Below are 13,089 nucleotides of genomic sequence, written 5' to 3'. Positions count from 1 at the left end.
AAAACAACAAAAAAGGCATTATTATTTGCAATGTCAATAGCTCAAACTCTCGTAAACACTCTGCCACCCCAGTTCAGACATGGCCATATGCAAATCAGTCTGACCCTGTGCCTCATGGGTCAGGTCCATCACCACCCCCATTTGTACCGCTTTGTTCGCCATAAGTTGGCGGGGTATGCTCAGACATGAGTCCCTTGCTCACTTTGCCACTGGATTCAAGCAAGCCGGGCTGAAGACGGCTGAAATGCCAGAAACCGGTCCTCGGAAGCTTGTTTCCGGTCCAGGGAAGGCATGGCTTGGCAGTTTGGGCAGGACTGTTCCCATGAGGCACAGGGTCAAACTGATTTGCATATGGCCATGTCTGAACTGGGGTGGCAGAGTGGGCTAAAGAATGGTGATGGATTATACCCAGATCTGTTGACTGGGTGCGAGTGTTTGATTGGTTCAGGTGCTCCGTCCATCACCACCCCCTTTTGTACCACCCTGTGAATAGGCAGAGGGGCTGAGCAAAGCAAAGGGTTCAGAACCAGTTGCATCTGGTTCGCCCCTTTGCTGCACCTTTAGACAAAGGAAATGTGTGTATAAAAAGAGGTTGTGACCTCATGTAAAATGTTCTTGTGCTCAACTTGAAAGGGGCGTGCTGCTACTGGGGCCCAGGGGAAGGCTTGCCTCCCTGGGCCCTGCCCAGCCCCTGGATGCCCTGGATGCTGGAGGATTTCTTTGGGACCCTTCTATTTTTTGATTCCTGACAGAGGGGGCCTTGCTGATGGTGGGGCCCAGGAGGGACCGCCAAGGGGGCTGTCTCCTTGCTGGAGTGCCTTGTGTGCTGGCCCCTGGGCCCTACATTGTCCCCCCTGCTTCCTAGAAGGCGTCTGGACTTTTGCCTGCCAGCACCTGGAAAGCGCTGGCCTGCCCTCGAAAAATAGCGCATTGCACCGCTGGAGCGGCAATCCCTTTCTCGAGGAATTCCCCGGCGTGGGGATCCCACTTTTGCTCATTTTTGGCGCGAGTGCCCACCTCGCATCCTTGCCGTACTTGAGAGATCCCTAGCGGGATCCCACCCCGCCAGGGACCTGGTGCAGATTGTTTTGCCCCTAGCGGGTGCCCACCCCGCTTATTTTGTGCTATTGAGGGTGCCTACCCCTCATTCTGCCCCCGAGAGATCACCGCCGCAGCCTCGGGCGAACCCGGAAGTCAGGCAGCATTGCGCCTGACCGTAGGCGGGACTTCCGGGTTGTCAGAGGAAGTCCCGCCCGCCGCCGCGCTGGGATCGGCCGGCGCCCGGCAGGTAGAGAAGACTGCTGCCCGGAGCCACGAAGGCTCCACACACTAAGTCCCGGTCCCGAGATGGGGGACCGGGTGAAGACCGGGCGAAGCGGGCGCATTGTGAAGGCGGGGCTGCCATGAGGAGAGAGAGCCCCGCAAAGCGCTACTGCCGCCCGAGGAAGAGAGAGCTTCCCCCGCGCCAAGCCGGCAGGGGGGGAAGGTAAAAGGGAAGCACCACGCGGGTGCCTCCCTCCAAGGCAGCCCTGCTTGATAGAGGCCTGTCCCAACGAGGCACCCTCTCCCCCGTGGAACCCAGAGTTAGGGCGGCCCCGGATGGCAGTGGGGCTGCCCGGGTGCATTGAGGCTAGAAGGGGCATCGGGGCACATTGCCGGTGCCGCCCCCCCCCCCCGGTTGTGCTAACTTCATCCTGGGGGCATTTATGGAGGTAGAGCGGCCCCGGCTGGCAGCGGGCCGCTCCCCCAGTGTGGCAGCATTTTTCAATCCGAGCCCGAAAGGCTCCAACGTTTGGCCGCATATTTGTTCTAGAGCCCACAAGGCTCCTGGGGGCATTTTTGTATCTAGAGCCCACGAGGCTCCAAAGCATTGCACCACTTGCCGAATCAGAGCCTGCGCGGCTCCCACGTTATTTTGGGGGCACAGTTGTTTATTTTGAGCCCCAGAGGAGAGCCAGGAGGCACGCTGGTCCCAGGCTCCGTTCCACAGCTGCCCAGCACTTAGCGGGCAGCTGCATCGTTTAGGCATGTTGCGCATTCTTCTTTGGCTGCCTGCGCAGCCAACCCAGACATTCTGGACATTGGGCCTGTGAGCCCCTGAGAGGCCAAGTTGGGCTGGGGTCAGTTATGTGATTACTTGCCTGATCTATGCATAAAATGCAATGCCTTGATGTCTATACCTATGCATGCAGCAGTGAGAGTAATGCAGCAGTGTGCAGCAGTGTGCAGCGTACAGCAGTGTGAGGCATACAGCAGTGTGAGGCATGCAGCAGTGTGAGGCATGCAGCAGTGTGTGGCGTGCAGCAGTGTGAGGCGTGCAGCAGTGTGAGGCATGCAGCAGTGTGAGGCGTGCAGCAGTGTGTGGCGTGCAGCAGTGTGTGGCGTGGAGCAGTGTGTGGCGTGGAGCAGTGTGTGGCGTGCAGCAGTGTGTGGCGTGCAGCAGTGTGCGGCATGCAGCCGTGTGCAGCGTGCAGCAGTGTGAGGCGTGCAGCAGTGTGAGGCGTACAGCAGTGTGAGGCGTGCAGCAGTGTGAGGCGTGCAGCAGTGTGAGGCGTGCAGCAGTGTGAGGCGTGCAGCAGTGTGAGGCATGCAGCAGTGTGTGGCGTGCAGCAGTGTGTGGCGTGCAGCAGTGTGTGGCGTGCAGCAGTGTGTGGCGTGCAGCAGGGTGTCGTGCAGCAGTGTGCAGCATGCAGCAGTGTGCAGCATGCCCCAGAGTGAGGCGTGCAGCAGTGTGCAGCATGCATCAGTGTGAGTAATGCAGCAGTGTGCAGCCGTGTGAGGCGTGCAGCAGTGTGAGGCGTGCAGCAGTATGGCGTGCAGCAGTGTGCCGTGCAGCAGTGTGTGGTGTGCAGCAGTGTGAGGCGTGCAGCAGTGTGAGGCATGCAGCAGTGTGAGGCATGCAGCAGTGTGAGTAATGCAGCAGTGTGCAGCATGCAGCAGTGTGAGGCGTGCAGCAGTGTGAGGCGTGCAACAGTGTGTGGCGTGCAGCAGTGTGTGGCATGCAGTAGTGTGTGGCGTGCAGTAGTGTGTGGCGTGCAGCAGTGAGTGGTGTGCAGCAGTGAGTGGCGTACAGCAGTGTGTCGTACAGCAGTGTGAAGCATGCAGCAGTGTGAGGCGTGCAGCAGTGTGTGGTGTGCAGCAGTGAGTGGCGTGCAGCAGTGTGTCGTACAGCAGTGTGCAGCATGCAGCAGTGTGAGGCGTGCAGCAGTGTGAGGCGTGCAGAAGTGTACAGCGTGCAACAGTGTGTGGCGGGCAGCAGTGTGTCGTGCAGCAGTGTGCAGCATGCAGCAGTGTGAGGCGTGCAGCAGTGTGAGGCATGCAGCAGTGTAAGGCGTGCAGCAGAGTGTGGCGTGCAGTAGTGTGTGGCATGCAGTAGTGTGTGGCGTGCAGTAGTGTGTGGCATGCAGCAGTAAGTGATGTGCAGCAGTGAGTGGCGTGCAGCAGTGTGTCGTACAGCAGTGTGCAGAAGCAGCAGTGTGAGGCGTGCAGCAGTGTGAGGCGTGCAGCAGTGTGCGGCGTGCAGTAGTGTGCGGCGTGCGGCAGAGTGCGGCGTGCAGCAGTGTGAGGCATGCAGCAGTGTGAGGCGTGCAGCAGTGAGTGGCGTGCAGCAGTCTGCAGCATGCAGCAGGGTGAGTAATGCAGCAGTGTGAGGCGTGCAGCAGTGTGAGGCGTGCAGCAGTGTGAGGCGTGTGGCAGTGTGCAGCATGCAGCAGTGTGAGTAATGCAGCAGTGTGCAGCGTGCAGCAGTGTGAGGCGTTCAGCAGTGTGAGGCATGCAGCAGTGTGAGGTGTGCAGCAGAGTGTGGCGTGCAGTAGTGTGTGGCATGCAGTAGTGTGTGGCATGCAGTAGTGTGTGGCGTGCAGCAGTGAGTGGTGTGCAGCAGTGAGTGGCGTGCAGCAGTGTGTCGTACAGCAGTGTGCAGCATGCAGCAGTGTGAGGCGTGCAGCAGTGAGTGGCGTGCAGCAGTGTGTCGTACAGCAGTGTGCAGCATGCAGCAGTGTGAGGCGTGCAGCAGTTTGAGGCGTGCAGAAGTGTGCAGCGTGCAGCAGTGTGTGGCGGGCAGCAGTGTGTCGTGCAGCAGTGTGCAGCATGCAGCAGTGTGAGGCGTGCAGCAGTGTGAGGCATGCAGCAGTGTAAGGCGTGCAGCAGAGTGTGGCGTGCAGTAGTGTGTGGCATGCAGTAGTGTGTGGCATGCAGTAGTGTGTGGCGTGCAGCAGTGAGTGGTGTGCAGCAGTGAGTGGCGTGCAGCAGTGTGTCGTACAGCAGTGTGCAGCATGCAGCAGTGTGAGGCGTGCAGCAGTGTGAGGCGTGCAGCAGTGTGCGGCGTGCAGCAGTGTGCGGCAGAGTGCGGCGTGCAGCAGTGTGAGGCGTGCAGCAGTGTGTGGCGTGGAGCAGTGTGTGGCGTGGAGCAGTGTGTGGCGTGCAGCAGTGTGTGGCGTGCAGCAGTGTGCGGCGTGCAGCAGTGTGCGGCGTGCAGCAGGGTGAGGCGTGCAGCAGTGTGAGGCGTGCAGCAGTGTGAGGCGTGCAGCAGTGTGAGGCGTGCAGCAGTGTGAGGCGTGCAGCAGTGTGTTGCGTGCAGCAGTGCGTGGCGTGCAGCAGTGTGTGGCGTGCAGCAGGGTGTGTAATGCAGCAGTGTGCAGCCGTGTGAGGCGTGCAGCCGTTTGAGGCGTGCAGCAATGTGGCGTGCAGCAGTGTGGCGTGCAGCAGTGTGTGGTGTGCAGCAGTGTGAGGCGTGCAGCAGTGTGAGGCATGCAGCAGTGTGAGGCATGCAGCAGTGTGAGGCGTGCGGCAGTGTGGAGCATGCAGCAGTGTGAGTAATGCAGCAGTGTGAGGCGTGCAGCAGTGTGAGGTGTGCAGCAGTGTGCGGCATGCAGCAGTGTGCGGCGTGCAGCAGTGTGCGGCGTGCAGCAGTGTGAGGCGTGCAGCAGTGTGAGGCGTGCAGCAGTGTGAGGCGTGCAGCAGTGTGTGGCGTGCAGCAGTGTGTGGCGTGCAGCAGTGTGTGGCATGCAGCAGGGTGTCGAGCAGCAGTGTGCAGCATGCAGCGGTGTGCAGCATGCCGCAGAGTGAGGCGTGCAGCAGTGTGCAGCATGCAGCAGTGTGAGTAATGCAGCAGTTTGCAGCCGTGTGAGGCGTGCAGCCGTTTGAGGCGTGCAGCAAAGTGGCGTGCAGCAGTGTGGCGTGCAGCAGTGTGTGGTGTGCAGCAGTGTGAGGCGTGCAGCAGTGTGAGGCATGCAGCAGTGTGAGGCATGCAGCAGTGTGAGGCGTGCGGCAGTGTGGAGCATGCAGCAGTGTGAGTAATGCAGCAGTGTGAGGCGTGCAGCAGTGTGAGGCGTGCAGCAGTGTGAGGCGTGCAGCAGTGTGAGGCGTGCAGCAGTGTGAGGCATGCAACAGTGTGTGGCGTGCAGCAGTGTGTGGCGTGCAGCAGTGTGTGGCTTGCAGCAGTGTGTGGCTTGCAGCAGTGTGTGGCTTGCAGCAGTGTGTGGCGTGCAGCAGTGTGTGGTGTGCAGCAGTGTGTTGTGCAGCAGTGTGCAGCATACAGCAGTGTGAGGGGTGCAGCAGTGTGAGGCGTGCGGCAGTGTGCAGCATGCAGCAGTGTGAGTAATGCAGCAGTGTGAGGCGTGCAGCAGTGTGAGGCGTGCAGCAGTGTGAGGCGTGCAGCAGTGTGAGGCGTGCAGCAGTGTGAGGCGTGCAACAGTGTGTGGCGTGCAGCAGTGTGTGGCGTGCAGCAGTGTGTGGCTTGCAGCAGTGTGTGGCTTGCAGCAGTGTGTGGCGTGCAGCAGTGTGTGGCGTGCAGCAGTGTGTTGTGCAGCAGTGTGCAGCATACAGCAGTGTGAGGCATGCACCAGTGTGAGGCGTGCAGCATTGTGTCGTGCAGCAGTGTGCAGCAGGCAGCAGTGTGAGTAATGCAGCAGTGTGCAGCAGTGTGTGGCGTGCAGCAAAGTGTGGCGTGCAGCAGTGTGGCATGCAGCAGTGTGAGGCGTGCAGCAGTGTGAGGCGTGCAGCAGGATGAGGCGTGCAGCAGTGTGTGGCGTGCAGCAGTGTGCGGCGTGCAGCAGTGTGTGGCATGCAGCAGCCTGCAGCATGCAGCAGTGTGAGTAATGCAGCAGTGTGCAGCAGTGTGAGGCGTGCAGCAGTGTGAGGCGTCCAGCAGTGTGAGGCGTGTGGCAGTGTGCAGCATGCAGCAGTCTGAGTAATGCAGCCGTGTGAGGCATGCAGCAGTGTGAGGCATGCAGCAGTGTGAGGCGTGCAGCAGAGTGTGCCGTGCAGTAGTGTGTGGCATTGTTAGACGGGGACCTGGAGGGTCGGCCGAGCACAAGGGGAGAGGCCTCCGGTGAGGGCCGTCTCCAGCGATCGTACAGACACGTAACTTCCCCCCCACAGATGGACACCACACGAAGCTCAGCTTAACACCTTTTATAGGCAATTCTTTGAGTAAGGTGGTACGATACAAGGAGATCAGGACACGATGATCCTCTCAATTCTAGTCTCTATTTAGGGGAAGGGGGTAGCGGGACAGTCTTGGTACCTACAGGTACTGAGGTGAAACGGTGGTAGCTCACAATCCTCGAGCTCGGAGTTCGGACGGGTCAGACCGCGGCAGCGCCAGCAGGTCCCGAAGAGGTCGTAGGTGGCAACGGGCCGCGGCAGCGCCAGCAGGTCCCGAAGAGGTCGTAGGTGGCAACGGGCCGCGGCAGCGCCAGCAGGTCCCAACGAGGATGACGGTTACAACGGGCCGCGGCAGCGCCAGCAGGTCCCAACGAGGATGATGGTTACAACGGGCCGCGGCAGCGCCAGCCGGTCCCACGAGGATGAAGGTTGCAGAAGGCCGCGGCAGCGCCAGCAGGCAGGACAAGAGTTCACAAGGCAGGGCTGCGGCAGCGCCAGCAGTCCGTCAAGGATGAGTTCTTCTCGGTGTCTCTCGACTCCAGGATACAACTGCCTTCCTGGTCTGGGGCTGCCTCAGTTATAGGTCTGGCGCTCTTTGATGTCCGGACCCTCGCTCTTGGAGGTCGGGAGGTCCGGGATGAGGGAGTCCAGACACCCAGCAGGGGGGTGGAGCCAGCGCCCGGGGAGGCTGGGGGTGATCGGCACCTGGCGGGAGAGAGCCATCGACACTTCTTACTCCCATTGACCTGCCAAGTGGTCCGTTCACCTCCTGGGTGGATGGTGGTGCCGGGATGTCGGGGCCTGGCCAGGCCCGGGGTTGGGGTCGGGCTGAGGCCACGCGGCCTCGTGGCGCAGTGCCCAAGATGGCGGCTGGCTCGGGCAAGGGTGCTGACGGTGGCCCAGGCCAGGGACACAGGGATTCCCGGGAGCAGACGTCCCATGGGGGACGGGTTGCGGGTTGCTTCTGCGGGTAGCACCTGGAGGGCCGGTACCAGGGCCCTGTCATGCGGGGAGGGAGCGAGCCCTTCATGGGGCCTGTCCAACATGCGTCCCCCCCAGCTGAAGGCGGGGAGAGTCACCCATCCTCTTGGGGACTTTCCTCGTTGAGGCGGAAAAAGCGGGACAGGCCATCCGCGTTGGCGTGGTCTTGGCCAGGGCGATGCTCCACAGTGAAGTCCATCCCCTGCAGGGAGATGGACCATCGCAATAGTTTGGGGTTCTCCCCCCGCATTTGCATTAGCCATTGCAGGGGCCGATGATCTGTTTGTACCCGGAAGTGGGTTCCGAAGAGGTAAGGCCGGAGCTTCTTGAGGGCCCACACTACGGCGAAGGCCTCCCGCTCAATAGTGCTCCAGCGCTGCTCTCGGGGCAGTAGGCGTCTGCTGATGAAGGCCACTGGTTGGTCGACTCCCTCGGGGTTCAGTTGGGAGAGGACGGCCCCAATACCATGGTCGGAGGCATCGGTCTGAACGATGAACTCGCGGCTGTAGTCGGGGGCCTGGAGCACAGGAGCGGTGCACATGGCGGCCTTCAGCTTCTCGAAGGCCGCTTGACAGTCGGGAGTCCAGTTGACTCTTTTTGGGTGGTCCTTAGACGTGAGTTCCGTGAGGGGCCCCACAATGCTGCCATAGTCCTTCACGAACCGCCGGTAGTATCCGGTGAGCCCCAGAAAGGCTCGGACCTCGGTTTGTGTTTCGGGGGGTTGCCAGGACTGAATGGCAGCTACCTTGAGTTGAAGGGGGGCCACCAGACCGCTCCCCACTTGGTGTCCGAGGTAGGTCACTGACCCCTGGCCGATTTGGCACTTGCTGGCCTTTATTGTGAGGCCGGCCTGTTGGAGGGCCTGCAGGACCTCTCGGAGGTGGTGGAGGTGGTCTGTCCAGTGGCGGCTGTATACCGCGATGTCGTCCAGGTAGGCGGCGCTGAATTCTTCGAGGCCCGCCAATACCTGGTTCACCAGTCTTTGAAAAGTGGCTGGAGCGTTTTTCATGCCGAATGGCATCACTCTAAAATGGTAGTGCCCATCCGGGGTGGAGAAAGCGGAACGTTCTTGGGCCCTGGGGGTGAGGCCGATCTGCCAGTAGCCCGCTGTCAGGTCGAAGATGCTTAGGTAGCGGGCTGCCCCCATGCGGTCGACTAGTTCATCTGCTCGGGGGATAGGGTGAGCGTCGGTTCGGGTGACCGCGTTCAGAACCCGATAGTCGATGCAGAATCGGAGCTCAGGTGTGGTGCCCGGGGCCCCGGCCTTGGGGACCAGTACGACCGGGCTGGCCCAGGGACTGTCCGAAGGTTCGATGACTCCGAGGGCGAGCATCTTGGAGACTTCTTCTTGGATGCAGGTACGTACCCGATCCGGTACTCGGTACGCCCGGTGTCGGACAGGAGGACTGTCCCCAGTGTCCACGTCGTGCAGGCACCAGGAGGTGACTCCGGGTGTGAGAGAAAACAGGTCTGCGAACGGCAGCAGGAGGGCCCGACAATCTTGACGCTGCTCCGGGGTCAGGGCCTCGGAGAGTCGGACCCCGTCCACCGAACCATCTCTTTCACGGGTCCTCAGTAGGTCAGGGAGGGGCTCGGAGTCTCCTTCTGCGCCACTGTCGGTAGCCATCAGCAGGCTGAGCTCTGAGCGCGCGAAGTGTGGTTTCAGTCTGTTGGCGTGGAGAACCCGGAGGGGGTTCCGGGGGGATTCCAGGTCGATGAGATAGGTGACGGGGCTCTTGCGCTCGATCACCTTGAAGGGCCCCGTCCATTTGTCCTGCAAGGCACACGGTTCGATGGGGGACATCACCCATACCTGCTGACCCGGTTCAAACTCGATGGAGGAGGCATGTTGATCGTACCACTTCTTCATGTCCTCTTGACTGGCCTCAAGATTGGCTTTGGCGATCTCCCTGAATCGCCGGGTCTGATTGCGGAGGGTCAGGAGGTACTTGTAGACGTCTGGAGGGGTTTTTAGGGGGGCCATTTCCCATTCCTCCTTCACTAGGCTGAGAGGCCCGCGAACGGGGTGTCCGTACAGGAGTTCGAAGGGGCTGAAGCCGAGGGACTTCTGGGGGACTTCTCGGTAGGCGAAGAGGAGGCACGGTAGTAGCACGTCCCACTGGCGGCGTAGGGGTTCTTCCAGCCCCATGATCATCCCCTTGAGAGTGCGGTTGAACCGCTCGACCAGTCCGTTTCCCTGGGGGTGATAGGGGGTTGTGAAGCGGTAAGTGACCCCGCACTGCTGCCAGAGGGATTTCATATACTTTGAAATGAAGTTCGTACCCCTGTCGCTGACGACTTCCCGGGGGAAGCCCACTCGAGAAAAGATCCCCATTAAGGCTCGCCCCACTACTGGGGCTGTTACAGTACGAAGGGGGACCGCCTCAGGATAGCGGGTGGCGTGGTCCACCAGGACCAGGATGAAGCGATGCCCTTGTGCTGTTCGGGGGTCCAGGGGCCCCACAATGTCTATTCCGACCCTTTCGAACGGGGTGGTCACCACGGGGAATGGTTGTAGGGGTGCCTTGAGTTTGCGGCCGCTCTTCCCGCTGGCCTGGCAGGTCGGGCAGGACCGGCAGTGGTTGGAGACGTCATTTCTCATTTTGGGCCAAAAAAAGTGAGTCACCAGGCGGTGGTAGGTTTTGTCTTGCCCCAGGTGCCCAGCCAGGGGGACATCATGGGCCAAGTTCAGCAGGAAGTCTCTGAAGTGGAGGGGCACCACCAGCACTCAACCGGCACCCAGCTCTGCGATTCTTTGCTCGCTGTACAAGAGATCATTGTCCCAATAAACCCAGTGGGCCCCGGTGGTGTCTCCTTGGCCCTGGGCGAGCGCTTGCTGTCGCAGTCCCTCGAGGGAGGGACAGGTCTTTTGCTCCTGCCGGAATTGTTCTTGGGTGGGCCCCCCTTCTTGACACCACTGAGCCAGGTCGGGAAGTTCGTGGGGCTGTGCGGACCCTTCTGGGGTTGGTTCCGGGTGGTCGGTATGGATGGAGTCGTCTTCTGGAGCGATCGGAGGAGGAGGTGCTGACCACTCGGGTTCTTCCGGTCTAGGGATGGTGCGGGTGGCCATGGACCGGGTGGTCACGCACGCCCAGTCCGGGAGACCCAACATCCCCAGATGCTCTCTTCTTTCAACAGCTGCCCACGGGGAGCTCTCGAGATCGTTCCCCAGGAGGCAGTCCACGGGGGCATCGTCGCGGACAGTTACTTTTAGCATGCCGGACACTCCTCCCCATTCGAAGGGGACGCAGGCCATCCGACACAGGCTCTCCGAATTGTCTGCCGATCGGACGGGGCAAAGAACGTTTGGCAGGATTTGGTCTGGGGTCACCAGGTGACAACGGACGGCCGTCACACTGGCCCCGGTGTCACGCAGGGCTTCGGCCTTGCGCCCATTTATGCTCACCCATTGGCTGTACTTCCGAGTGTTGGCTGGCAGGGGAGTCCGCGCGACCATGTCTCTTCCCCCTAGGCAGGCCAGGGTCATGGCGGCAGGTTCCCACTCGAACTGCTCCGACTCGTATGCTTCAGGGTCTTCGGAGACTTGTTCTTCTCCTAGGGCGGCGGCCGCCACCTGGCGGGGCCCGGGAGTCTGGTTCTTCGGGCAGGTCGGGTCACTGGCATAGTGGCCGACTCGCTGGCATCGGTGACACGTAACGTTGGCTCGGAACCCCGGGCGCATCGGGGGGTTTCCCCGGCCGGCTGGGGGCGGGGTGGTGTTAGCGGGAGTGGCCGGGACAGCGTCTCTGCCCTGGCCCTGTCCTCCTCCTCCTCCTCGGGGACGATGATGACCTTGGTTGGTTCTGTTCTGCTCATTCGGCCCACTCCGGGCCACTCGGGTGCTCTCCCACCGGTCAGCCTCGGTGGCGAGCTGCCGTGGTTCAGTCAATTTACTGTCGAGGAGGTGCTGCCTGAGCTCGACGAAACAGTTGTTGGAGAGGTGCTCCCACACAATGAGATTGAAGAGTTGTTCGTAGGTGGTTACGTTGCTACCCTTGATCCACCCCTCGAAGGCTCGGCTGAAATAGTTTACGTATTCCAACCAAGTCGTACCTGGGATCCGGGTGCAGTTGCGGAACCTCTGGCGGTACATTTCGGGCGTAAGCCCATATCGACTGAGGAGGGCGGCCTTCATGTGGTCATAGGACGTCATTTGATGGTCCGGACGCTGCAGCAGGGCATCACGGCCCTCATTGACGAATCTTCCCCATAGCCCGGCTCCCCAGTCACTTCGAGCGATCCGGTGGGCCGTCATGGCGATCTCGTAGGCCTTGAACCACTGCTGTATGTCGTCGTTCCGGTGGTATTCTCGGACCACATCCTTGGGGATGTGGACCTTCTGTTCGGTAGTACCCGGGGAGTGCGGTGGCTCGGGCACCCCTAGGTTTTTGTTCAGTTTGCGTATTTCTATCTCTGCTAGTTTGCACTCGTGTTCGTATGCCAGTCTTTTTTCTTCAAGATCCCTCTGTCTCTGTTTTTCCTCTCGCTCTTCTCTGAGCCGTAAGTGTTCTAAGTTTATTTTTTGTTCCGCCAGCTTCAATTCTCCGTCTAATTTGAGCCGTGCCAACTCTAACTCGTGTAGTCTATTTTTTTCCCGCTCCTGGATCTCTTCTCGGGAGGGACCTGTTCTCCGTTCTTCCGTCAGGGTGGTGTTGATTTCCGGGGCTTCGAGGTCCCGGGGTGTGGCGGTATTCGTCTCTGTCCAGGCCTCTAGGGCGTTTTTGAAGTCTTCTTTTGTGCTTAGCCCGGTGGTAGCAATGCCTAAGTCCATGCAAAATTGTTTTAGCTCTCGGTGGCTGTATTCTTCCAGCTTTTCCATCTGGAACTTCTCTGCAGATCCGCTCTCTTTGGTCGTCATTGTGGTTTAGTCGTAGGGTGAGTTACTATCTGTACGGTACGCGTTGGTTCGGATCGCGCCGCTGGCCACCAATGTTAGACGGGGACCTGGAGGGTCGGCCGAGCACAAGGGGAGAGGCCTCCGGTGAGGGCCGTCTCCAGCGATCGTACAGACACGTAACTTCCCCCCCACAGATGGACACCACACGAAGCTCAGCTTAACACCTTTTATAGGCAATTCTTTGAGTAAGGTGGTACGATACAAGGAGATCAGGACACGATGATCCTCTCAATTCTAGTCTCTATTTAGGGGAAGGGGTAGAGGGACAGTCTTGGTACCTACAGGTACTGAGGTGAAACGGTGGTAGCTCACAATCCTCGAGCTCGGCGTTCGGACGGGTCAGACCGCGGCAGCGCCAGCAGGTCCCGAAGAGGTCGTAGGTGGCAACGGGCCGCGGCAGCGCCAGCAGGTCCCAACGAGGATGACGGTTACAACGGGCCGCGGCAGCGCCAGCAGGTCCCAACGAGGATGATGGTTACAACGGGCCGCGGCAGCGCCAGCCGGTCCCACGAGGATGAAGGTTGCAGAAGGCCGCGGCAGCGCCAGCAGGCAGGACAAGAGTTCACAAGGCAGGGCTGCGGCAGCGCCAGCAGTCCGTCAAGGATAAGTTCTTCTCGGTGTCTCTCGACTCCAGGATACAACTGCCTTCCTGGTCTGGGGCTGCCTCAGTTATAGGTCTGGCGCTTTTTGATGTCCGGACCCTCGCTCTTGGAGGTCGGGAGGTCCGGGATGAGGGAGTCCAGACACCCAGCAGGGGGGTGGAGCCAGCGACCGAGGAGGCTGGGGGTGATCGGCACCTGGCGGGAGAGAGCCATCGACACTTC

Source organism: Lissotriton helveticus, chromosome 1_1 (assembly GCF_964261635.1).
Source record: "Lissotriton helveticus chromosome 1_1, aLisHel1.1, whole genome shotgun sequence".
NCBI lineage: Eukaryota > Metazoa > Chordata > Amphibia > Caudata > Salamandridae > Lissotriton > Lissotriton helveticus.
The sequence above is the reverse complement of the archived record's forward strand: the minus strand, read 5'-3'. Positions refer to the sequence as shown.